Source organism: Sciurus vulgaris, assembly GCF_902686455.1.
Source record: "Sciurus vulgaris genome assembly, chromosome: 2".
Classification (NCBI taxonomy): Eukaryota; Metazoa; Chordata; class Mammalia; order Rodentia; family Sciuridae; genus Sciurus; species Sciurus vulgaris.
Window position 1 is genome coordinate 140,407,257 of NC_136462.1, and position 27,327 is coordinate 140,434,583.

The following is a 27,327-nucleotide window of genomic DNA, read 5'->3' on the forward strand; positions in this document are numbered from 1 at the left end:
TCAAAATGGATTAAGGACCTTGGAATCAGACCAGAGACTCTGCAGATTATAGAAGAAAAAGTAGGTCCCGATCTTCAACAAGTCAGCCTAGGACCAGACTTCCTCAACAGGACTCCCATAGCACAAGAAATAAAAGCAAGAATCAATAACTGGGATAGATTCAAACTAAAAAGCTTTCTCTCAGCAAAGGAAACTATCAGCAATGTGAAGAAAGAGCCTACAGAGTGGGAGAATATCTTTGCCAATCATACTTCAGATAGAGCACTAATCTCCAGAATCTATAAAGAACTCAAAAAACTCTACACCAAGAATACAAATAATCCAATCGACAAATGGGCTAAGGAAATGAACAGACACTTCACAGAAGAAGATGTACAAGCAATCAATAAACATATGAAAAAATGTTCAACATCTCTAGTAATAAGAGAAATGCAAATCAAAACCACCCTAAGATTCCATCTCACCCCAATTAGAATGGCGATTATCAAAAATACAAGCAACAGGTGTTGGCGAGGATGTGGGGAGAAAGGTACACTCATACATTGCTGGTGGGGCTGCAAATTAGTGCAGCCACTCTGGAAAGCAGTGTGGAGATTCCTTAGAAAACTTGGAATGGACCCTCCATTTGACCCAGCTATCCCACTCCTTGGCCTATACCCAAAGGATCTAAAATCAGCAAACTACAGAGATACAGCCACATCAATGTTCATAGCTGCTCAATTCACAATAGCCAGACTATGGAACCAACCTAGATGCCCTTCAATTGACGAGTGGATAAAGAAACTGTGGTATATATACACAATGGAATATTACTCAACCATAAAGAATGACAAAATTATGGCATTTGCAGGCAAATGGATGAAATTGGAGAATATCATGCTAAGTGAGATAAGCCAATCTCAAAAAGACAAGGGACGAATGATATCGCTAATAAGTGGAGGATGACACATAATGGGGGGGAGGGAAGGATTAGTGTTAGGGTTAGAGTTAGGGTTAGGGAGGGGGGCAAGTATGGAGGAAGAAAGTACTGTATAGAGGGTAAAGAGGGGTGGGAGGGGTGGGGGGAAGGGAAAAAATAACAGAATGAATCAAACAACATTATTGTATGTGGATTTATGATTACACAAATGGTATGCCTTTGCGCCATGTACAGAGAGGCAACATGTATCCCATTTGTTTACAATAAAATAAAATAAATAAATAAATAAATAAATAAATAAAAAAAAATAAAACCCAATGACAGCATGGCAGAAGAAATGACAGAAAAGGAGTTCAGAATGTACATAATTAAAATGATCAGAGAAGCAAACGATGAGATGAAAGACCAAATGCAAGCATTGAATGATCGCACCAATCGACAGTTAAAAGAGCAAATACAGGAAGCAAAAGATCATTTCAATAAAGAGTTAGAGATATTGAAAAAAAAACCAAACAGAAATCCTTGACATGAAGGAAACAATAAACCAAATTAAGAACTCCATAGAAAGCATATCCAGTAGGATAGAACACCTGGAAGACAGAACCTCAGACATTGAAGACAAAATATTTAACCTTGAAAACAAAGTTGAACAAACAGAGAAGATGGTAAGAAATCATGAACAGAATCTACAAGAACTATGGGATATCATGAAAAGGCCAAATTTAAGAATTACTGGGATTGAGGAAGGCCTAGAGAAACAAGCCAAAGGAATGAACAATTTATTCAATGAAATAATATCAGAAAATTTCCCAAATCTGAAGAATGAAATGAAAAATCAAGTTCAAGAGGCTTATAGGACTCCAAATACACAAAATTACAACAGACCCACACCAAGGCACATTATAATGAAAATACTGAACATACAAAATAAAGACAGAATTTTAAAGGCTGTGAGAGAAAAGAACCAAATTACATTCAGGGGGAAACGAATACGCATATCAGCAGATTTTTCAATCCAGACCCTAAAAGCTAGAAGGGCCTGGAACAACATTTTTCAAGCCCTGAAAGAAAATGGATGCCAACCAAGAATCTTATACCCAGCAAAACTTACCTTCAAATTTGACAATGAAATAAAATCCTTCCATGATAAACAAAAGCTAAAAGAATTTACAAAAAGAAAGCCAGCATTACAGCACATTCTCAGCAAAATATTCCATGAGGAAGAGATGAAAAACAAAGAAGCAAATCAGCAAAGGGAGGAATTATCCTAAAGGAATCATCAAATAAAGGAGGAAGGAAACAAGTTGTGTCAAACAAATAAATAAACAAAATTTAAAAAATGAACCAAATGACCGGGAAACCAAATCATATCTCAATAATAACCCTGAATGTTAATGGCCTGAATTCATCAATCAAAAGACATAGACTGGCAGACTGGATTAAAAAGAAAGATCCAAAAATATGTTGCCTACAAGAGACTCACCTCATAGAAAAAGATACCCATAGACTAAAGGTGAAAGGATGGGGAAAAACATACCATGCACATGGACTCAGCAAAAAAGCTGGAGTATCCATCCTCATTTCCGATAATGTGGACTTCAAGCCAAAGTTAGTCAGAAGGGATAAAGAAGGTCATTTCATACTGCTTAAGGGAAGCATAAATCAGCAAGATATAACAATAATAAACATCTATGCCCCAAACAGTGGCTCATCCATGTACGTCAAACAAATCCTTCTCAATTTCAGAAACCAAATAGACCATAACACAATAATACTAGGTGATTTTAACACGCCTCTCACCACTCGACAGATCTTCCAGACAAAAATTGAACAAAGAAACCATAGATCTCAATAACACAATCAATAATTTAGACTTAACGGACATTTATAGAATATACCATCCAACCAAGAGCGAATACACTTTCTTCTCAGCAGCACATGGATCCTTCTCTAAAATAGACCATATATTATGCCACAAAGCTAATGTTAGCAAATACAAGAAGATAGAGACACTAGCATGTATTCTATCAGATCATAATGGATTGAAGTTAGAAATAAATGAAAGAGTAAAACACAGAAACTATTCCAACATCTGGAGATTAAACAATATGCTATTATACGATGAATGGATAACAGAAGATATTAGGAAGGAAATTAAAAAATTCTTAGAGGTAAATGAGAACAAAGAAACATCATATCAAAATCTCTGGGACACTATGAAAGCAGTACTTAGAGGGAAATTTATTTCATGGAGCGCATTTAATAAAAGAAGTAAAACTCAACAAATAAACGACCTAACACTACAGCTCAAAGCCCTAGAAAAAGAAGAACAGAACAGCACCAAAAGCAGTAGAAGACAGGAAATAGTTAAACTCAGAGCTGAAATCAATGAAATTGAAACAAAAGAAACAATACAAAAAATTGACAAAATAAATAGTTGGTTCTTCGAAAAAATAAACAAAATTGATAAACCTTTAGCCACACTAACAAAGAGAAGACGAGAGAAAACCCAAATCACTAAAATTCGGAATGAACAAGGAAATATCACAACAGACAGGATGGAAATACAAAACATAATTAGAAGCTATTTTGAAAATCTATACTCCAACAAAATAGAAAATTTCGAAGACATCAACAGGTTTCTAGAGACATATGAATTGCCTAAACTGAACGAGGAGGACATACACAATTTAAATAGAGTATTTCAAGTACTGAAATAGAAGATGTCATCAAAAGCCTACCAACAAAGAAAAGTCCGGGAGCAGATGGGTTCTCAGCAGAGTTCTACAAAACCTTTAAAGAAGAGCTCATTCCAATACTTCTCAAAGTATTCCATAAAATAGAAGAGGAGGGAACCCTTCCAAACTCATTCTATGAAGCCAATATCACAATGATACCTAAACCAGACAGAGACTCATCAAGGAAAGAAAATTTCAGACCAATATCCTTAATGAACATCGACGCAAAAATTCTCAACAAAATTTTAGCAAATCGCATACAAAAACATATTAAAAAGATAGTGCACCATGATCAAGTGGGTTTCATCCCAGGGATGCAAGGTTGGTTCAACATCAGGAAATCAATAAACGTAATTCACCATATCAATAGACTTAAAGTGAAGAATCACATGATTATTTCAATAGATGCAGAAAAAGCATTTTTAAAATACAGCACCCCTTCATGCTCAAAACACTAGAAAAAATAGGGATAGTGGGAACATTCCTTAACATTGTAAAGGCCATTTATGCTAAGCCCATGGCTAATATCATTCTAAATGGTGAAAAACTGAAAGCATTCCCCCTAAAAACTGGAACAAGGCAGGGATGCCCTCTTTCACCACTTCTATTCAACATCGTTCTTGAGACTCTGGCCAGAGCAATTAGACAAACCAAAGAAATTAAAGGGATACGAATTGGAAAAGAAGAACTCAAACTATCCCTGTATGCTGATGACATGATTATATACGTAGAGGAACCTGGAAATTCCACCAGAAAACTCTTAGAACTCATAAGTGAATTCAGTATAGTAGCAGGTTACAAGATCAATGCCCATAAATCCAATGCATTTTTATACATAAGTGATGAATCTTCAGAAAGAGAAATTAGGAAAACTACCCCATTCACAATAGCCTCGAAAAAAATAAAATACTTGGGAATCAATCTCATAAAAGAGGTGAAAGACCTCTACAATGAGAACTATACATCACTAAAGAAAGAAATTAAAGAACACCTTAGAAGATGGAAAGATCTTCCATGTTCTTGGATAGGAAGAATTAATATTGTCAAAATGGTCATGCTACCTAAAGTGCTATACAAATTCAATGCAATTCCAATTAAAATCCCAATGACGTACCTTACAGAAATAGAGCAAGCAATTATGAAATTCATCTGGAAGAATAAGAAACTCAGAATAGCTAAAGCAATCCTTAGCAGGAAGAGTGAAGCAGGGGGTATCACAATACCAGATCTTCAACTCTACTACAAAGCAATAGTAACAAAAATGGCATGGTATTGGTACCAAAATAGAAAGGTAGATCAATGGTACAGAATAGAGGACACAGACACAAACCCAAATAAATACAATTTTCTCATACTAGACAAAGGGGCCAAAAATATGCAATGGAGAAATGATAGCCTCTTCAACAAATGGTGCTGGGAGAATTGGAAATCCATATGCAACAGAATGAAACTAAACCCTTATCTCTCACGCTGCACAAAACTCAACTCAAAATGGATTAAGGACCTCGGAATCAGACCAGAGACCCTACACCTAATAGAAGAAAAAGTAGGTCCAGATCTTCAACATGTCGGCTTAGTACCAGACTTCCTTAACAGGACTCCCATAGCACAAGAAATAAATGCAAAAATCAATAACTTGGATAGATTCAAACTAAAAAGCTTTCTCTCAGCAAAGGAAACTATCAGCAATGTGAAGAAAGAGCCTGCAGAGTGGGAGAATATCTTTGCCAATCATACTTCAGATAGAGCACTAATCTCCAGAATCTATAAAGAACTCAAAAAACTCTACTCCAAGAATTCAAATAATCCAGTCGACAAATGGGCTAAGGAAATGAATAGACACTTCACAGAAGCAGATCTACAAGCAATCAACAAACATATGGAAAAATGTTCAACATCTCTAGTAATTAGCGAAATGCAAATCAAAACCACCCTAAGATTCCATCTCACCCCAATTAGAATGGCGATTATCAAGAATACAAGCAACAACAGGTGTTGGCGAGGATGTGGGGAGAAAGGTACACTCATACATTGCTGGTGGGGCTGCAAATTAGTGCAGCCACTCTGGAAAGCAGTGTGGAGATTCCTTAGAAAACTTGGAATGGACCCTCCATTTGACCCAGCTATCCCACTCCTTGGCCTATACCCAAAGGACTTAAAATCAGCATACTACAGAGATACAGCCACATCAATGTTCATAGCTGCTCAATTCACAGTAGCCAGACTGTGGAACCAACCTAGATGCCCTTCAATTGATGAGTGGATAAAGAAACTGTGGTATATATACATAATGGAATATTACTCAGCCATAAAGAATGATAAAATTATGGCATTTGCAGGCAAATGGATGAAATTGGAGAATATTATGCTAAGTGAGGTAAGCCAATCTCAAAAAGCCAAAGGACGAATGATATCGCTAATAAGTGGATGATGACACATAATGGGGGGAGGGAGGGGTTAGTGTTAGGGTTAGAGTTAGGGTTAGGGAGGGGGGCAAGAATGGAGGAAGGAAGGACTGTATAGAGGGAAAAGAGGGGTGGGAGGGGTGGGGGGAAGGGAAAAAATAACAGAATGAATCAAACAACATTGTTCTATGTAAATTTATGATTACACAAATGGTATGCCTTTACGCCATGTACAAACAGAGAAACAACATGTATCCCATTTGTTTACAATAAAAATTAAAAAATAAAAATAAAAGAAAATAAAATTAATATAAGCCCATTTTCAAGTTTCATGTCTTAAAAATTTTAATGATATTTTCTGGTGTTATAAAAGATATGGGAATGATGTTATCACATGTGGAAAGGTAATCTACATATTTTTCTGGAGATCAATCGGATAATTTGTATAAAAAGTTTTAAGAGTGCTCATACATTTGACTCTTGAATTTTCACTTCTAGAAGGAAAAAGTGTAATCAAAAGTTATTAACTCCTGGTTGAACCCAACACTCTCTTAATTCTAAAAACAAACATATTATACAAGACAATTGAAGGCCAAATACCTCATCAATATAGCTTTTAAAACTTTTAACAAATTATTTGCAAATTGAATCCAGCAAGGTATAAAAAAGTACTGTCAGTACTAAGTCAACTTATTCCATGGCCATAAGTTTAGTTTAGAGTCCAGAAATAAATCTAATTCCCCCTATGAAAATAATAAAGGAGAAAAAATATGATAATCTCAATCCAAGTTGAAAAAGTACAATTCAATGATTAGTCATGGTACATACTAGGGGTCAAAGAAAACTTAATAGAGAACATATATAATAGATCTATAGCTATCATCAAACTACATGGTAAACAGGTAACATCCACCCCTAAAGTGGGAAACAAAACAAAGACATCTATTCTCCCCTCTCATATTCACTATTGTATTGGAGAACTTTACCAATGCAATGAGGTAATAAAAATAAATTTAACGAGCATATATTGGAATCAAACTGTCTTTATTTTAAGATGATATGATTCTATAGTTCGAAATATCAAGTAAATAAAAAGAGGGACAAAATGGAAAGAAGGATTAAAGGAAAGACAGAAGGGAGGGATGTGGAGGAGTAAGAAGGGAGAGAAAGGAGTGTGAAGAGAGGGGCAAAAGAAGGGAAGAAAACTGTTCTTTAAAAGAAGACATTAAGAAAATGTACGTAAGTCATAAGCTGACAATATTTGTATCCTATATTCATAATGTTTAAATAACTTTAATTTTAATAAGAAAAGATAGTCATTGAAATATGGGGCAAGAAGTTGAACCATATTTCATTGAAAAGAAAATAAATTGAACTGTTACTAAGATTATAAAAAATGTTCAACATTATCAGTCACCAGAAAAAGTCAAATTTGAAACCAGAGTGAAACACCATTCTGCACCCACCAGAATGACTAAAAGTAAAAAGACTGATGATATTAGGCATGGTTGAGAACGTAGAACCACTGACATCCTCACTTCCCCATGAAAGTATATCTATTGGTATATCTATTCAGGAAAACATTTGGCAGTTTGTTACAAAAGTAAATATATATTTAATATGTGACCCATCAATTTCGCTTCTAGAGATTTACCCAAGGTAAATGAAAATATGTATCTAGGAAAAGTATGTATACAAATGTTTTTAACAGTGCTATTTATATTGTTCCTACTGGGAGGTGTCCAAGAATGTATAAATAGTTGTGACACCTTCATACCAGGAATATTAATTGCCATTTAAAAGGAACAAATGGTTGATAAGCACAACCACGTGAATAAATCTCAGAAACATTCTTCTCAGTTAAAGAAGTCACAGTCACATGTGAAAGGACACAAACTGTGTTTCCATTTAGATGAAATAGATAGCTTTATATGGAACAACTTATCAATACTGCTAAAAGAATAACGTTTGCCTGAGACTGGAAGGTGGAATGACTCAACTACAATGTGTCACAGGGAACTTTATGGCAGCATAGAGATGTTTTATTTTCTTACTTGGGCCAATAATTACCTGGGTATGAATGTTCATCAAAACATACCGAACAATACTCTAATAACGGGTGCATTTTATTGCATATAAAGCATACATAACCCCTACACACAAATATATGTGTATGTATAAATGTTTATATATGTTTATGAGAGTAGGGTTTAATTAAAGATTGCATGTGAAGCATGTGAGACAGGAAGAAATCTTTTCTCTTGGCCAACTGATGTTATTGTTCATTCACTGTAAAAAGAGTACAGGATAAGAAGGAGGTTTAAGGGTAGAAACAAAAGGATAAGTACAGTTTAGGATTTGGTAAGTTTGAGGTGCCAGGATATCCAAAGAGACATCAAGTAAGCTATTGAATAGACATGACTGTTGTTCAAAATCAAAGAAAGATATAAACGTGGGAGATGCATGCCTATCTATGAAATGATAACTTGTCACAAAGGATGTGTGGAAGACCAAGAGATTCTTGAGAAGTTTAAAATTTGGAAGAGTTAATGAAAGAGGAGCCATACTGAGGAGAATGTAAATTTTGGTTTCAGAATCTCTAACTTCTTAATAGTTCTTTATCAAATGAGTAATAAACAGATGGAGTCAGGTCTTATCACTATATATCATGAGAAGAAATACTTATTCTGATTTATATAGTTTGGATGTGAAATGTTCCTCAAAGTTTAATGTGTCCCAGTCCATGGCACTATTAGGAGATGGGAGAACCTTTAAAAGGTGAGGTGGAGTGGGAGGGCTTAGGTATTTGGGGGTACACAAGGAGGGGATTATCATCTTCTGTCTTTTTTTTTGTTTCCTGGCTGTCATGCATTGAACAACTTTTCTCTGCCATGCAGTCCCCACCATGAGGTGCTCCTTTACCACAGGACAAAAATCAAGGGGTCACAGAATCATGGACTAAAACCTTCAAAAACAATGAGAAAAAATAACCTTTTCTTTATATAAGTTGATTATCTCAATTTTTTTTGTAATAATAAAAAGGTGACTAACTCACTAATAAAGAATAACATTGACTTTTCTGAAGTTGCATTTTTTTTTAGAGAACCATTTCAAGCACTCTTACACTGATTTCATCTCATTCAATAAGCAAAATGTTTAATACTTATACCATTACCCAATCATTGGCAATAAAGGAGAACTGAGGTTTTAATGTTGCCCTCAAGGAGCTTATGCTTTGACTGAGAAGCAAAGCACACAAACATGCAACAATAAATGTTTTAAGCAAGTGGATACACGCAAGGTGATATGGCAGACACATAAAAGGGAGGAATTACTTCTGAGTGAGAATAAGGAAAGACAGGAAGGGGAAAGCACAGTTAGCAGATGAATAGATGTTTTGACACAAACAAAGGGTTGGTCACAGAATTTTGAAAAGTGGCCACAGCATGATTAAAACCATAAGACATAACCTATCAAGGTACACTCAGGGAAATTATGGAGATTTGGAGCACTGGAGAATATTGAGGAGGGTACACTCCAGGTGAAGCATGGACCAAAGATGCCCCAATTGGGGCATGCTCCACTCCATGTTGAAGATGTACTAAAGATGGAACTAAAAAGACAGGAAAATAGCAGATCTCAGAGTATTTATATAATTCTCTGGTTAGCATAAACCACCTAGAATGGTAAGGCAATATTTATTTCTTCTCATTGCTAGGATCTTCCTGAAAGGGTCCTCAGCTCTTAGGGAAGGGGCTAATATAATAAACATAACAGACATAATTGGGAAAATTTTAAATTTCAGACCTCTCAATCTTGAGGACATTTTTATACAATCTTACCTGATCCCCTCTATGCATTTCATTGATTTTTGAGCAGTTGACAGGAAATAAAAGCTAGAGAAATGGCTAGGTTTTTACATTTGGTTGGATTGCTAAGACATTTCAAGTGTCCAGATTAAGCAGAAACTGTTGAATGATTGGAAAGAAAAACTACTCAGTCTGTTCAAAAGATATTAGCAAGCAAACAGAAGGAAACACCAAGAATTTTAGTGATGCTTATCTTACTCAAAAAGCAACATTCGTGATTTTCATTCCCTTAAAAATTATCCATAGATAACTGGTTTGCTATGACTGTTCTTGTTGGCTTTAAAAATGAATATTATCAAAGATGCCTCTTTGTGTTTTATAATTTTGTTTGATAATTATGACTTAGAAAGGGCTTTTGCATATATCATTTTATTTATTCTGTTCAAGGGAAATAAGGTAGGTGATATAATACCACTTTAAAGATCAGGAAAAACCAAACCAGGAAAAAAGAAAAACATTATGAATCTCATGGAGTTAAAATAAATAGCCAATAGTCACAAAGCAATTAAAAATAGACCTATAAAAGCAAGGTCAGTCTCTTGGCACAGTCTACCCAGGCTCTGTAGTATGTCCTTTTTTCCTTTTAAACAAGTAGAGAACAAACAACCATACCCAAAACAGAGCATTATACTTGACAGACAAGATGTTGATAGGTTAGATGCCCAGCCATGGACCAAGGGATCCTGAAAACAGAGAATGACAAACATCATCTTTCAAAAGATTCTCTGTAAAAGATTAGAGTGAAATATTTTAGGGTTCATGAAGATACAAGTGCAACCAGGTGGGCAGTTTGCATTTGAGAATGCAGTCATGTGAGAGATGAAGAAAACAAGAGAAGTAACCTCAGAATTCATTTTCTCTATCTGTAGCTAAGAAATGCTTAAAGGCTTACAGGAGTCAAGAGTACTATGCTCTGGAGGTGATGGCATGGTGGGATGAAATTGCAATGCTGGTAACTTGCCATCTGTCATCCAAACCCCCTTCCCTACCTTCACTAGGTTCTTTGGATTGACAGGTTAACTCTTAGGGAATGCACCAATAGCTTCCTTGGCCTTCTGACTCCCTAATGGGTTCAGTCAATACGAGGTACCAAATGAAAATCGAGGGGAAGAGAAGTAAAGGACATTGGTGTATTGACCTTCCTGGCCCCAAGACATGGTTGCTTCAAAAACAAAAATTGTCCTCCATATAGCTGACCCTTTCTCTGTACTTAGGTAACTTTTCCCTCCTCCTGCTCTTTTGACCCCTGGGAGTGTCATTGGCTAAATATTTCTAAGACCAGAGTAATTCGTTATTCTTTGAATACTTCTTTAATCCTACGCATACATCTTTAAATAGTTTCTGCTTTTAAATCATCCAACTCTACAAATCAGTCTTTCTAAGTCTGTAATCACAAAACCCATGTACTTGTCTTTTACTGGTCTGACAACATAGTGGTTTCCTCTAAATTGGGAGATTCCAGGTGACATGAGAAATCATCTTTGAACATAAAAGGGGAGTTTCCTTCATCACTTTCAGTTAAGTTGCTTAAAGTAAATGATAACCCCACTTTTAAAAATCTCAGGTAATTTTATTTCAGTGTAATACTTTATCATGTACATCTAGACTACCTTGTTTGAGACAAAACTTTCATTCCACCATCCATACTCAGTATTATTCAATTCCATTTTGATTTAGTTAATAAATGCCATCTTATTTAAATGCTGTACCCATGACTGAAGATCATCTTGCTCCTTCTCTTTCAGGCTGAACCCCTGCTTTCATTCATTCAGAGCAAATGGTATATGGAAATAATCTTTTGCACCTCATTAAAATATCAAGGTCCTTCCAGCTTCCCAAATATCAAAATGTTGTCTCTAGCAGGGGGCAATATTAATCCCTGTAGCTGTAAAATTCTTAGTAACTAGAAGCAGCTCTTTCACTGGGCATCATATGCTTCTGGTGTTTTAATCCCTTAAGAATGTAAACTCTGGGGTTAACTACAGCCCAGTCTTCCCATTATGAAGGGGCTCCTTAATCTAACATCTTTGTGTACTGTTTTGGAAAAACTAATTTCTTAGGAGTGGTATGTATAGTTTATCAGAAGATGCATTATTCCTGGATGCTACTAAAGTTTCTTCTCTTTTTTTCCTATACCAATGGTAAATTCAGGACTCCTATGTGTAGTTTCCTTGTCTGTTCACCAACATTAATCAGAAAAGGAGGCACTTATACCCATGAATCCCAGTAATGATTGAATTAGAATCTTCAGGTGTGCCAGTAGTGGGGAGGTGGCCCTTCTTAAAAGTCTCAAGTAATGTAATGAAATAAATGTTTTACTTTAGTAGTTCAATGCACATTTTATAACATTATATAATTTTACCTTTTCAAGATATAATTGTTTACCTCTTTGTCTGATATGTATTCTTTTTCCTCTTTGATGATAGCAAAGACAGGATATTTTCAATTTTGCTAAAATTATAATTGTAAAAACATTTCCTGATTTAAAGTGACAGTGCCATGATATCTCACAGCAAAGTATAGAAGCACATAGAAACTGCCAAATGAATATTTTCCACCAAGCTGATCTTTAAAAAGATCCCAAGATGATAGTCTGTAGGAATAACATGTGCTTTAGACCAAGTGAAGGTGACAGAGGTCCACTTCTGTACAGTATTTAGACATAAGCAGACTTTCAATTATCATACTTTGATGTCTCCTACCTAGGGTACCATATTTGCCTCTGAGATTCTGTTTTCTCTCCCTGCTCCTGCTGAATGCCTATTGCCAGAGATGAAGACCAAATTAGAGAACAAAAGCAAGACAACATGAACAAAATCCATCATGCAAAAGCACCCTTCTATTTGTAAACACCATGCTTTGCACAGCATTATCAGTGATTCGTGTGCTCACCAAGCAGATAGCTTTATAACTATAATGCCAGCAAATTGCCTGTAATTCATGGTCTTAGGAACACATATCTATAATTTGGGTCAAAATATGTCTGCTCACTCTAATTTACAATAAACTCTGAATGTAGTTGCAGTCACAGTCCACATTTCTGAGTTTTCATTTTCAGTGATTGCCCATAGAGCTACAAAAAGGGACTATAACTGGTGAGTATTTCAAAACTTCGGGTAGCACTCATGCAATCAGGAGTGAGAACCCTGTGGATATACTCAAAAAGATTACCTTTGCCTTCACCAATTGCGTAGTTAAATAAGTATCCCCCAAAGGCTGATATATTATAGATTTGGTCACCAGTCTGGTGCTATTGGGTTGTGGTGGAACTTTTAGGAGGAGGGGCCTAGGGGGAAGAAGTGGTTCATTGGCATCATGTCCTGAAGGAACTATTGGGATTCCCACTCCTTTCTGTCTCTACCCTTACTTTCCAGACTCCATGAGGTCAGCAGCTCCCTGTGCTACACACTTCCACTGTGATGGTGTGTGCCTTCCCACAGGCCCAAGGGCAACAAGGCCAAGTGACCACAGACTGAAACAGCTGAAACTCTGAGCCAAAACAAACCTTTTCTCCTTAAAAGTTTATTAATCCATGTATTTTATCAAAACAATGGAAAGATGACTATTATATCCATTGTTATCAGGAATTGTGTTCATTCTAAGAAAGGCCTGGAATTTGAAGTCAGGAAGATATGTGTGCAAGCCCTTGCCGAGTTAAGTACTTACTGTGTATTGAAAGGGAGGGGATAAAACGGCTTCCGTTTTACCATTTGCAGCATCAAAAATGCCAACTGAGAGTAATATGAAAACTTGGAGTTTAGTGCCTAGCCAAGTACCTATTACATTGCAGGTGTTTATAAACTGTGATTTTTCTCTCCTTTTTTGTGTTTGTTCTCTCTTTTAAAAAATAGAAGCCATCTGCTGTTTGTGATCAGTTATAAAAATGACTCTTCTATCGTTCATACCATTGAAGTGTGAAACTGCAAATCATCTCACCAAGATGTGGAATCCCTTGATTCTTGGTGAGCCATATGACTTACTTTGAAGTTTTAGTTAGATTCACATCACCATGACCAGTTTACACAACAAGAACAACTTAGAGATGGTAAAGTTTATTTTGACTCATGGTTTCAGAAGTTCATCCCTTGGTAGGCTGACTCCATTCCTCTGGGTAAGAGATGAGACAGAATATCATGACTGAAGGACATGGTGAAGGAAAGCTTCTAACCCCTTGTGAGCTAGGAAGGGGGGGGGGGAGAGAGAGAGAGAGAGAGAGAGAGAGAGAGAGAGAGAGAGAGAGAAATGCCAGAGATAAAATATAAACTCCAAAGTTACACTCCAGTGACCTACTTCCTCCAGCCACACCCTACCTGCCTAGAGTTTCCACTCAATTAATTCAGTTCCTGATGAATTAATTCATTCAATTGTATTAATCTATTTATTAGGTGATAGCTCTTTTAATCTAGTCATTTCATCTCTGAACATTCTTGTATTACCTCACACATGAGCTTTTGGGGGGCACCTCATTTCTAAACCATAATATTGGCCTCAAGTTAGCATACATGTGCAAACTTAAAAAGTGCTTGCACAATAGGGCTTCCTTTCTTGCTGTATTTGGGATTGAGGCCACTATTTCACTCTGTGAGTGATTCCAGGCTTCGCTTTAGTCAACTCAATCACTGATAATCAGTCAACTGCATGATGTAGTAATAGCACTGACCCAGACCAGAAAAAGTACCCAATTCACTCACAAATTTGAGTTGGAGGAAATTGTTTTTGTTTTAGCCACAAAGTGTTGTGATCCACAGCAAAATTTAACTGATATATGAATGAAATTTCTTATATTCAGATTCTGATATGGCAGTGTCTTTCTATTATGCAGGCCTTATTTCTTCCTGTTGTTTTCTTTCTTGTCGTATGAACTTGGAATAACAAGGATTATGTTGGTTCCTCCCTCTCTGACAGATAAAGCTATAGACAGAATGCATCTTCAGTATCTTAGGGCCACTTCAGAAGGGACTTCTAACTGGTGCCATGAAAAAAAAAAACATCAATTAAAGAGATAGAGAACAAATATTTAAGGGGGTCATTTAATAGGATAAATCAAGTCAATTATCCATAACATCCAAAAATTGTCTGATGCTGCCACAATCAAAATCATGGAAGTATTACCTGTAGGTTAACACAAAGGCAGAAATGAATCTCAGCAGATTTATTCTTACAAAGGTAGCATCTGTTGAAAGGAGGCAAAGTAAAGTGACACCCTAGGCTCATGGTAATTTGGCTACCTGAGCATTTTGGGGCCTCATTTCCTAGGAATAAGGTCCTGAATACTTGTTAATGGATATATGGAGATATGAAACAGTAAGACTATAACTCTGAAACCATTAAGTGCTAGTTTCAGTGCTTTCTGAATGTTTCCTGCTTTTAGAATGATGAGCATAGAACTAGTGCAGGCAAGAATGAGTTTGCTGTTGGAAATATTAGCAGATTCACCTCTGAGAAGTTGTGGCAGAATTAGGCTGTGGGAGAACTGATAGTAAGAATTTCAAAATAGAAAAATTAATATGAAAGGGCCATAAAAGTTTTTTTGTGTGTAGTAGTTTTTCATACAAAGACACAGGGCCTGGTCTTCTTTAACTAATCTTCAAACATAGGGAGAAAGTACACTGATCATCTTTATTTCCTTTCAACCCTTAGAAACTTAACTATGAAGATGTCCATCCTCAGTGCAGAGAACTGAAGCCACCTCCATCCCTTCTCTGCTACCTGAATGCAATTGAATACAGCAGGTGAATATTCAATCATCACCAAGTCATATAGTAATTTTTACTACAATGCATTGGTGGAGCAAAATATGTACCTATGACATTTAATTTTCTTCTTTTGCCATTTACTTACCTTGAAAATTTTGCCCAGTATGATGTTATTTTTAAAAGTGGAGATAAATATCAGATAGGAAAAGATCAAGTGATTAGTATTTAAAGATAATATAATTGCATACCTAAAATTTTCAAGATTATTAATGAAAAATTACAATATTTCTTATAAGAGTAATGTATTAATATAATTGATTTTATTTTTAAAAATTAAGAACCATTTATAAGATTTGACATTTAGTATTCTTAGAATCTATATAATACCTAAAAATAAACTAAACAGGAAATAAATGAGACTCAGAAAAAAATTTTTCCTGAAGGGCATAAAATATGACCTGCATCTCTGGCAAGATACTGCCTTTCTGGATGGGGTAACAAAAAATTGTAAAGATGTCAATTTCCCTCAAATCATCTTATAAATATGATGCCACTCATATCAAAATCCTAATGTGTTTTTTAGAAACCTTGACAACTTGATAATAACTTTTACCAAGAGGAATAAATGCATGAAAATAGGCAGGAACACTGTGAATAAGAATAATGAAAGAAGATTGCTTTGCCAGATATCAAAATTTAATGTAAAGCTCTAGTAATTAAAATAGCATGTTTCACCTATGAGGATCAACAGATCCATCATTAGAAAATGATAGAAATTCTAAAGATCTTTCCATGTTTGTATGGATTGTGCATTTCATAAAGGTTGCATTTCAGAGCTTAGAGGGAAAGATGGATTATTCAACAATTGGTTTGGCATTTGGAAATAAAATTAAAAATAACCCACAACCTCTTAAGTAACATCAGCCACAAAAATACACCTACCAGATTAGATGTTTAAATTGGGGGTAAAAAAGGCCTTGGAGAACATTTTTATAATTTACATGTAGGAAAGCTTGACAGAAAGGTAAGAAACAATAAAAGAAAAAAAAAATAACCTGATAGACTTGGCAAAATAAAAACATTTACTTCTGTTTTAAGACAAAAGAGAGACTAGGTAAATATTTTCCAATATTCCACATACACAGTTTTAAAAAAATTCCTAAGAATTAATTTTTAAAGCTTTTTCTTTAAAAAATACAATGGAGATGAAATAGCAGTATGTAAGAGAAATGATATGTCAAATATAAATAAGCAATATCCTCTCATTAGCAAAAAACGCAATTTAAAAAAATCATATTAAATTTTCAGTAATATTAGAAAATAACTTTTTAAAGTGTGAGTTTATAAGTCTATAAAATTTTGTCTGATATATCAATTCACCCATTAGTATTTTACAGCTTTTCCTTATTACAATTACTCAATAGCTACTTTTATAAACAACATCCACTCATAAATCAAGAAAAACTGTTTGTAAAATATTACATGTAGTATGTTTACATAGTTTGCTATATTACATTATATATTTTACATATTAAAATAACATAATCTCAGTAGCTTGGGAGACTGAGGCAGGAGGATGGTAAGTTCAAAGCCAGCCTCAGCAAAAGTAAGGCACTACGCAACTCAGTGAAACCTTGTCTCTAAATAAAATACAATATAGGGCTAGGGATGTAACACAGTGGTTGAGTGCCAGTGAGTTCAATCCCTCATATCCCCCCCAAAAAATTACATATATTATTAGCACATTTTATGTAACATTGTTATATAATTCTAATTATTTTATCTTGTGTAATATATATATATAGTATTACATATATATATATAGTATTACATATATATATATATATATGGAGAGAGAGAGAGAAAGAGAAATTTCACATTTCCTAGGTTTTTTTCCACAATGAGCTTTCCAGTTCATTTTTTTCTTTTTATCTGTCAGGAAATAATGATCTACAGGAATCACCTAACTGAAAAAGACTCACTGCTGTGATGAGAACAACATGTCACCACATCAGGGCCTCGGGAGAATTTTGGATATTCACTTTGATTTTCACTTGGAGATGTCATCAGATTAGGAGATCTGCAGAAAAAGAATATGGGAATTTATCAAGTAACATCTTGGAACGACTCAGGACTGGAGAGCCAGGGTGGGTACACAGCACTGAGGCAGAAGAATGAAGAATAGTAGGTGATGACATAACTCCATGGGCCACGGTCCAAAGCTCCCTGGGCAGAGTTATTAAAAAATGGGGCCATCACTGAGGATCAGGCTTTGGCTGCTCATGGCAAAGGAAGAGGAGCACTCAGCAATCCAATCTCTGCCATCTCTGCAATCATGCAGGATTCTTGGTTTTAAACATTTGGTATCCACTTGACATCCTACTCTGAATGTTCATCCCCTCCTCCTAAAGGTTCTTGTTGTCTCTGGTGATGTTTCTTCATGTTGTGTGCTAAGCAGGGACAGAGAAGGTATCAGGTCAGATAAACTCAAGAAACAATTTGAAAGCAGTAGACAAGAATCAAAAGCAATAGGTTAGGATGTTTCAAAACATACAAGGCAAAGATGAACTGCAGCAGAGAGCCAAGGAGAGCTGCAAAGAACTTGTTCCTAGAGAAAATTTGTGAATCTTCCAAGAGTTTGCCATCAGGTTCTGTTCTTAGTACAGGTGTTTTGAGAACATTTAACTTTTCCAATTTTTGCTCACTTTTAGAAATAAGAGATGTCTGTTACTTCCTCAGGAGACTTCTTCTCTTTACAGAACTGTGAGTTTTACTGGTGAGGGACATAAGTCTCTACCTCCTGAGAATCCTTTGTGGGCCCTTCACTTTCAGGGAAGGAGAAAGAGTCCTAGATAGAACACAGGCCACCTTTTAACAATCAGTTGAATTTAAGGAACTAGTATTCTTTTAACTTGAATTTTATAAGAACTTTATGTTGGGAAAGAGCTTAAAATTTTTTCTATTCATGGGGATTTCTAGAATTTATATTCCTACAAAAGGGAAGTGTTTCAGACTATTCAGGCAGTTATAACAAAAAGCACCCTTAGACTGGGTAATATATAAATGAAAGGAATTTAATACTCATAGTTCTGGAGCCTGGGAAGTTCAAGATCAATGTGCTAGAAGATTCACTGTCTAGAGAATGCTCCATTTCTTGCAGAAGGTGCATACTGACTGGGTCATATCACAATAGAGCAAGGAAGTTCCCTTAAACATCCTTCATAAGGATACTAGTCCCATTCCGAAGGGTGGAGTCCTCTTGACCTAATACCTCCTACAGGTCCCACCTCTTAATACTGTCACATTAGGGATTAAATTTCAATTTATGAATTTTGAAAGCACAAACATTCAGACTACAGCCAGAAGTAAGGCATATATTGTGATTTACTAAATTCTTAAATGAATCATCAAGGCACCAATAGGAGTTCCTGAAATATAGTCTTATAGCTTCATGACATAGGTTACATGTGACACATATTTTTTGTTTGATGGAATGGCAAAATCCCTTCTTTTATGGATTACACTTCTTGAATGTGTTTTCAACCAAATATACTATTGGCTGCAATTTGCATCATTAATTACTGTTGTCAAACATAAATTTGGAATGATCTAGTTTACAGATTAAATATAGTTTTCAAGTTCAGTGTATAGATTTGGGGTATGAGTACAACTGATTGCAAGAGTCCCTGCATTTTTTCTTATGAGGGTTTATGTAATGGTTTCTAAGTTCCAGACCCTTTTCCAAGCACTTTATAAGTGCAATCTCAGTTCATTTTGTGTTCCATGAGGAGCACATCCCAGCTCCATGAGGTGGATACTGTCCTTATCTCTGTGTGAAGCTTCATACTGTTTGGATCAATTTGATTTTCTTCACTTTTTTGAAAGCTTATTTAAAAGCTATTGGGGAAAAGGAATGAATTGGGAAGAGAGTCACAAGAAAGAGAAACATGGTCTTCTATTAATATGGCCATTCTTCAAACTCTGGATATTATATTACCTTTATGAATTAGTTGGTCCACATTTTGACCACTGAAGACTTCTGTAATTTCTTTCTATCATATCCTTTGGGTTCTTTTAGAACCACAACAAATTTGCCTCTATTTTGAATTAAGCATCCTGACTAGTGTTTTCTGAATAAATTATGATTTTAAACCAAAAGGATAAAATCATGGAACAAATGTCCACTTTGAATTATCACAGAACAATTATTCTCCCAAGATATAAGGCAATTTGAAACACATTGAAACTACAAACGATGTCACCCTTGCCCACAATCCCCTTGTAACTGCCCGAGAGGAAGAGAATGCAGCATGAAATATCTGAGCTCAACAGCTTGTTAGCTACTTTCATCATTTTTATGAAGAGTAAGTGAAAGAAACGGAAATATTCATTCATGTAGAAGAGTCCTGGAAAGCTTGACAGGTGGCTGAGGAAGAAACTCCCTTATTTACAATAAAGGAATAAGAAACTCCCTTATTTACCAGGAGCTCAGGGATTATGGACAAATTAGATTTACAAAGCTGCATAAAAAGAGGCTCTTGAGGATAAGAAAACCAATAAATGACATCGGGATTCTCCCTAAAATGACCTGAATAATCTGAAATTGGTCAATGACCACCATATGCAAAAGGGTTCATGGAACTTTGCTGCTGAATATAGAAGAAATATTCATGTTGTATTATCTGAAACACACAAAACAGGCATCAAGTATTATGCACTTAATAAAGTTTTTAAACTTGGTAATCTAGAGGCCTTCTAAAACCATCATTTCTTTCCTATGTAATTTAGGGGAAGAAGAGCAGAACACAGAGATGGATAAGAGAAAATAAAATACCCAGGGTATACCTTAGTCAAATTGGTCACATTTAATTGTTGTTATCTATTCAACCAATTACTCACCCAATAGGTACTTATAGGGCTCTGCTTATAGTAAGTCCTGTTTTTTTTCAGGAATATAAAATAAAAAGTTACTGGATAGATAAACCCATATGCTTCTTAATTGCATGTTAATTTCCCTGAATGGGGACAAAACTTGCTAAATTTGGTCATTTCCAGTAATATCACTTAGCAATGTAAACCTAGCACTTACCCTCTCAGAGATAAAACAGTACTTGTTATTAATCAAAGCATCCAGGTAATGGAGAGCTACCTTTCAGAGAAAAATTTTCTTTACTTGGATGTTTATTCAAAAACATATTTCTTTCAACACTCTGACTTCATGAACTCTGTAGGTCATTGAGAGTATCTGGCTCACCATCAAATATGGACTAAATTTTGCTTATGCTTTTATGAGTTTTTATTTAATTGCATGTTTTGTAAACAAAACCACAGTGACTTGGCCTGGGAATCAGAAACACTCTATTCTGAGCTTTGCTTACCTTACTTAGTAAGTATGACCTTTGTTAAACAAAACAAAACAAAAAAAAATTAAAAACCCTTCACTAGTCTTGGGCTTGTTTTCTTTCATTTAAACAATAACTACAAGAGCTCTGTATCTACAGAATTCTACTATCAATGTGGAAAATGAAGAAGTGCTGTTGACCAGATTATTTAAAGTCCTGAACCTCTTCAGCCAAATTCTCTGCATAATATAAGACTTGCCCTCTGATTTTACTCAGGTTTCTTCTTTACAGATTTACTTCACATTTCCAGGGACTTCCATACCTTGGTTTGCTTACTTTCAAATGTAATTGCTTTGTTCTGAGATCTGGGAACCTCACATACCTACATATCCAACAATAATATATTTTAAAAAAGAAAACTAATTTGAAAAAAAACTGAAAGGCAACTCACTTCATTCTGTTTCAGGGAAAAAATGGTGATTTGAGGTCTGAATGTGCTCGTACTTTTAGTTGTTCTTTGACAGAAAAGTACAAGAGACAGTTAGAAATGCACAACCAAACCCCATAGATCATTGAGGTCATTTTAGACAAACCCAACACTGAAATGCCACCTGCTGTCATCGATCCTGGAGATGCTTTGTGCCACATGAAGGAGAGAGAAAAGCTGCCCTGAATGGGGGCTCTTACCTTCAGCATCCTGAAACTCCTTCACCCTTTGATGTATTAAAATATTTAATCAAAATCAAATGCTGCTGCCCCTATTTATACAAGTGCTTTATTATCCTGTACATTATACCACAACCTGCCTGGTTCTTAATGTGACCTGAAGAGCTAGCCGGCATTTATTACAAATGCGAGGCATTGAGCTTCTGGCTGAGCAATTAATCACTGACACCAAGGAATTTCTTCTCTTCAGGTGGGGAACCCATCCAAAAACTAAGAAAAATAATCAGGCTAATTAATTCTTATCTGCAAAGAGCAATTAGATAAATGACCTTAAAAAAAGTCTTGTCACCCTGGTGAGACACTCACTTTCTAAATAGAACATGTCGCAGCCTCTTTTCACTGGGCAAGTGATACTGTGAAATGGAGATGACAGAAGTGAATGGGAGGGAAATGATAGGGGAGCAGGTTAATTAGAATGAAGGCAGAGAGAGAGAGAGAGAGAGAGAGAGAGAAGATGGAGAGAGATGAGAGGGAGAGATAGATTTGGCATGAGCTTGCTACCCTGCCCTCTTTGTGAACATGGGCAGGTGACAGAGCACATTCTTATGCTTCAAACATGGTGGAACTCAGGAGGGCTGGACGAATCTCTGCTATTTTTCTGCAACACATTGCTTTCTACCAGTGAATTTTATGTCCTGTGCTTGGCTTTCATCACATAACCCTGCAGATGGGCAGGTACAGAACACTATTAAAACCCACCAAGTATGTCTTTTTGCAAATCTCCTTTTTGACTTTGACTCTCTGGTCATTCACATGCTTCACAACAGAACCAGATAGTGGAATATTTTGACCTTAAAAGTTGACTGCCAGGACTAAAATACTTACATGTCCAAAATGCACCATTCACGTGGCTTTATAGTTCTGGCTGTGTGCTTTATCTTTTTTTTTTTTTTTTCTTTCTACAAGAGAAATGGCAAAGCAAACTTTTTGCTGATGAATTAACTTCTTCATTTTTCCTCTCCTTTTTCTTCTTGTTTTCTCTTTCCTTCTCCTCCCTGTTATTTTTAACATAAGCCACTAGCAAAATTCCTCAGACAATACTTGTTTTTGATGACTTCTACAATTTGAAGATAATTGGTCAAATATTTAGGATACCTCTAAATTTGCACTTGCCTGCCTTTTTGTTTGTGATTGCACTGAAGTTACACATTTTGAGGAGGAAGACCTTAAGGTAAAGTGCCATCTTGTTACATCATATAAAGCACACAGGTGATCCACATGAACTACTACTGTTGGTGTTGACCTTAATCTCCAGACTGAGGTCATGTTTCACAGGATTTTCCTGAGATTCTAAATCATTCCCTCCTATGTCCCATATGTCCATACTGTGCTCTGAAAGAGGGTCCCTATGTGCAGCCTGAACTTAAGGGATAGGGTGTTCTGTTCCATCCATTGAAGAAAGAATATCCAGGTAACTTACTTGGAATTCTTCTGCATGAGCAAATTTTTTGTCTCCCTGTTTATTTATGTATTAAGTTATTCATTTAGACACATGAGGACTCATATTTGCTTCTTTTATATTTGGATATAATGCAATATTATTATACTTTATAGTTTAAATTTTTTCAACTTTAATGACTACACACTTTTTTCAGTTGATTCTTGTGTTTCTTTGACAATCTTATATTGTTGTTTGTGTCCCTTTGACAAACCTGTATTGTTTTGAACTTTTTTTAGAACTTCCTTTTTTTGGCACTACATGATGCTCCCAACTCCAAAAATAACTTTTCATTCCACAATTAAACATAAAGCATATACTGACAGAGAGGTAGCAAATACCAGGTTTACCTCTTCCAAATGAAGGAATTGCAGGAGACAGGAATAAGAGAAGGGAAACACTAAGAACTGGAAGAAGATGTGGAGGAGTCCAGGGAAAAGGCATAAGGCAAGGTGATGGGCTGGCCAAATTCCTGGTTTGACCAGTCTCTTTCTTAAGTTGCTGTAAATTTGACTTATTGTTTTGTATTTTTACTTCTAAAACACAACTGTTTCAACTGTTTTGTATATGTAGGAAAATTGTATGATATGGTTATGAGGAGGACATGATGTGCTGCATGTAGAAAGAATGAAAATATACTTATTAGATTCTTGGTTCATTCACTCACTAGCTGTGTGATCTATTGTAAGTCTAACTACTTTGGGCCTAAGGTGATTCAAAATAGGCGTACATGCAGGTAGAAAGATAGAAAGGATGTATGGAGAAGTAGGAATATAGATGGATTATAGACAGATAGATGAATGGAGACAGAGAGTAGGATTTCTGTGAACAGCTAATGAGTTAGCATATTAAGTGCAAGATATTAAGAATAAGCACAGAGAAGGTGGTATTAAGTCTGTTACTTCCTCCTGCAAATCTAGTGATCTGGTACACTGACCTGTCCGTTTAAGTATCTGTTTTACCAATTTTGGGGGCTGCTAACATCAAAGTATTGAGCATGCATGTGAATTATGATGAAGGCAATGCTACTAAATCTACTTAACTAGCCCCAAAGTAGCAGACTTTTCCTGTTTTGTAAAAGCAATTTTTTTTTTTATTTCAGGCAAAGTAAACATTTAGTGAAAACTAATTTCTCCTTGTATAAATATTTTACATTTCATAATCCTTAAGAGATTAAGCAGAGGGGGAAAAGATAAAAAGGAATGAGATATACTTCAAAAAGTTTTTCAAGGTTTATTTCAGATCAAAGACAAGATATAAGGTTAACTTGAGGTTCCTTCAGGCACCACCCCAATATGAATACCTAGGGAAAACGAAAATCCCCCAAAGGGTACAATTTACACATTAGCTCAAAGTACTAAACAGACTAAATAGGCCTCTGCAATGGTTAAGGTAAGTCTTTATCTAGCTTACACGATCACTGTAATGCATAGTAAGAGGGTGGCAATAGATGCAATTCATTTCCATTACAGTGAGTTGCTAACAGAGGACTACCTCTGCAGGACTCCAATCAGAGGATTATAAAACTAAGGCTGCTATTCAGTAGGTGGGAAGTGTACCTGCAAATGAGCCTCTTATTAAACTGCAATTCTGCTCCATAAAACTCCACTGGAAAATAGTACATGTTGACAGCCAAACATAGGACATAGTTAGCGTTAACCCCAGGTCTCTAAATCCCCATTAGAGACAAGTTTTTCTTCAACAGAGTTACTGCAAATGTATTATGTGCACTCTCGTTTAGCAAAGAAAAATAAAATATGTCTCTCTGAATGGTTCTCAAATGCATACCTGATATTGAAATTTTAACATCTAGAAAATTTATTTTTTGAACTTATGAAAGTAGCTGAGATATCAGGAGAGAATTGTTGATAACAATTAGGGTGGCAACTGCTCATTTCTTGTTTTACTAGTGTATGAGTCCATTATCTGTTACTACAACAAAACACTCAGTCTTGGCAACTTGATAAAGAGGTAAGAAAGAGGTTCACTTAGCACACAGTCCAGGAGGTTTAAGAGCATGGTATAGGGATCAGCTTGGCCCTGGTGAGGACTTCATGGTAGATGGCTTCATAGGGGCAGGAGTATGTGTAATAGGGAGAGATCACTTGGTGAGACAAAAAAATCAAAGAGCAGCCTGAGAGTGGTCAGGCTTGTTCTTTTATGACAACTCTCTCATGAGTACTAACTCAGGGGCCCACGATAGCAACCTTAGTGATTCTGAGGGTATAGCCCCAACAAAACCTGATAACCTCTCAGGAGATAATGCCTCTTAAAGGTTTCATCACCTTTCAATATTGCCATGCTGGACACCAAGTTTCTGAAATATGAACCCTTGGAGAACACATTCATATCATATGAAAACTGTAGCAGTCAGGTTCTAGGCCATTACAAATATTAGATTATTTATGTACTCTGCCTTTAAACATATTTGTCATCAGAATTACCTAGTTTTAAAAAGACCTACTTAGAATAATTATGGCTTCCTTTCCTATTCAATTTTAGAAATTAACAGAAAATTGAAATAAAACCATATTGGAGAGATTTCTGGTAATATTGTAGACAGTTAAATCACTAGATTTTAAAAATTATGTCATCTGTGATATTTTTATATAATTCATACAATCCTGTTTTGTTACATATAACAAAGATGAATATATGAAATAGGAAATTATAAACACACACATATATATGTATTCATTATGTATTCATTATTCATACCTTCCCCTTAAATGATTTTATGAACTAAAAAGAAAACAAGTGACACTCAGAAGTTAAATACTAACCAACATTCAAAGAATAAGAAACCCAGAATAGCTAAAGCAATCCTTAGCAGGAAGAGTGAAACAGGGGGTATCACAATACCAGACCTTCAACTCTACTACAAAGCAATAGTAACAAAAACGGCATGGTATTGGTACCAAAATAGAAAGGTAGATCAATGGTACAGAATAGAGGACACGGACACAAACCCAAATAAATACAATTTTCTCATACTAGACATAGGGGCCAAAAATATGCAATGGAGAAAAGATAGCCTCTTCAACAAATGGTGCTGGGAAAACTGGAAATCCATATGCAACAGAATGAAACTAAACCCCTATCTCTCACCCTGCACAAAACTCAACTCAAAATGGATTAAGGACCTCGGAATCAGACCAGAGATCCTACACCTAATAGAAGAAAAAGTAGGTCCAGATCTTCAACATGTCGGCTTAGGACCAGACTTCCTTAACAGGACTCCCATAGCACAAGAAATAAAAGCAAGAATCAACAACTGGGATAGATTCAAACTAAAAAGCTTTCTCTCAGCAAAGGAAACTATTAGCAATGTGAAGAAAGAGCCTACAGAGGGGGAGAAAATCTTTGCCAATCATACTTCAGATAGAGCACTAATCTTCAGAATCTATAAAGAACTCAAAAAACTCTACACCAAGAATGCAAATAATCCAATCGACAAATGGGCTAAGGAAATGAATAGACACTTCACAGAAGATCTACAAGCAATCAATAAACATATGGACAAATGTTCAACATCTCTAGTAATAAGAGAAATGCAAATCAAAACCACCCTAAGATTCCATCTCACCCCAATTAGAATGGCGATTATCAAGAATACAAGCAACAACAGGTGTTGGCAAGGATGTGGGGAGAAAGGTACACTCATACATTGCTGGTGGAGCTGCAAATTAGTGCAGCCACTCTGGAAAGCAGTGTGGAGATTCCTTAGAAAACTTGGAATGGAACCACCATTTGACCCAGCTATCCCACTCCTTGGCCTATCCCAAAGGACTTAAAATCAGCATACTACAGAGATACAGCCACATCAATGTTCATAGCTGCTCAATTCACAATAGCCAGACTGTGGAACCAATCTAGATGTCCTTCAATTGATGAATGGATAAAGAAACTGTGGTATATATATACAATGGAATATTACTCAGCCATAAAGAATGATAAAATTATGGCATTTGCAGGCAAATGGATGAAATTGGAGAATATTATGCTAAGTGAGATAAGCCAATCTCAAAAAACCAAAGGACAGATGATATCGCTAATAAGTGGATGGTGACACATAATAGGGGGAGGGAGGGGTTAGTGTTAGGGTTAGGGAGGGGGGCCAGAATGGAGGAAGGAAGGACTGTATAGAGGGAAAAGAGAGGTGGGAGGGGTGGGAGGGGTGGGGGGAAGGGAAAA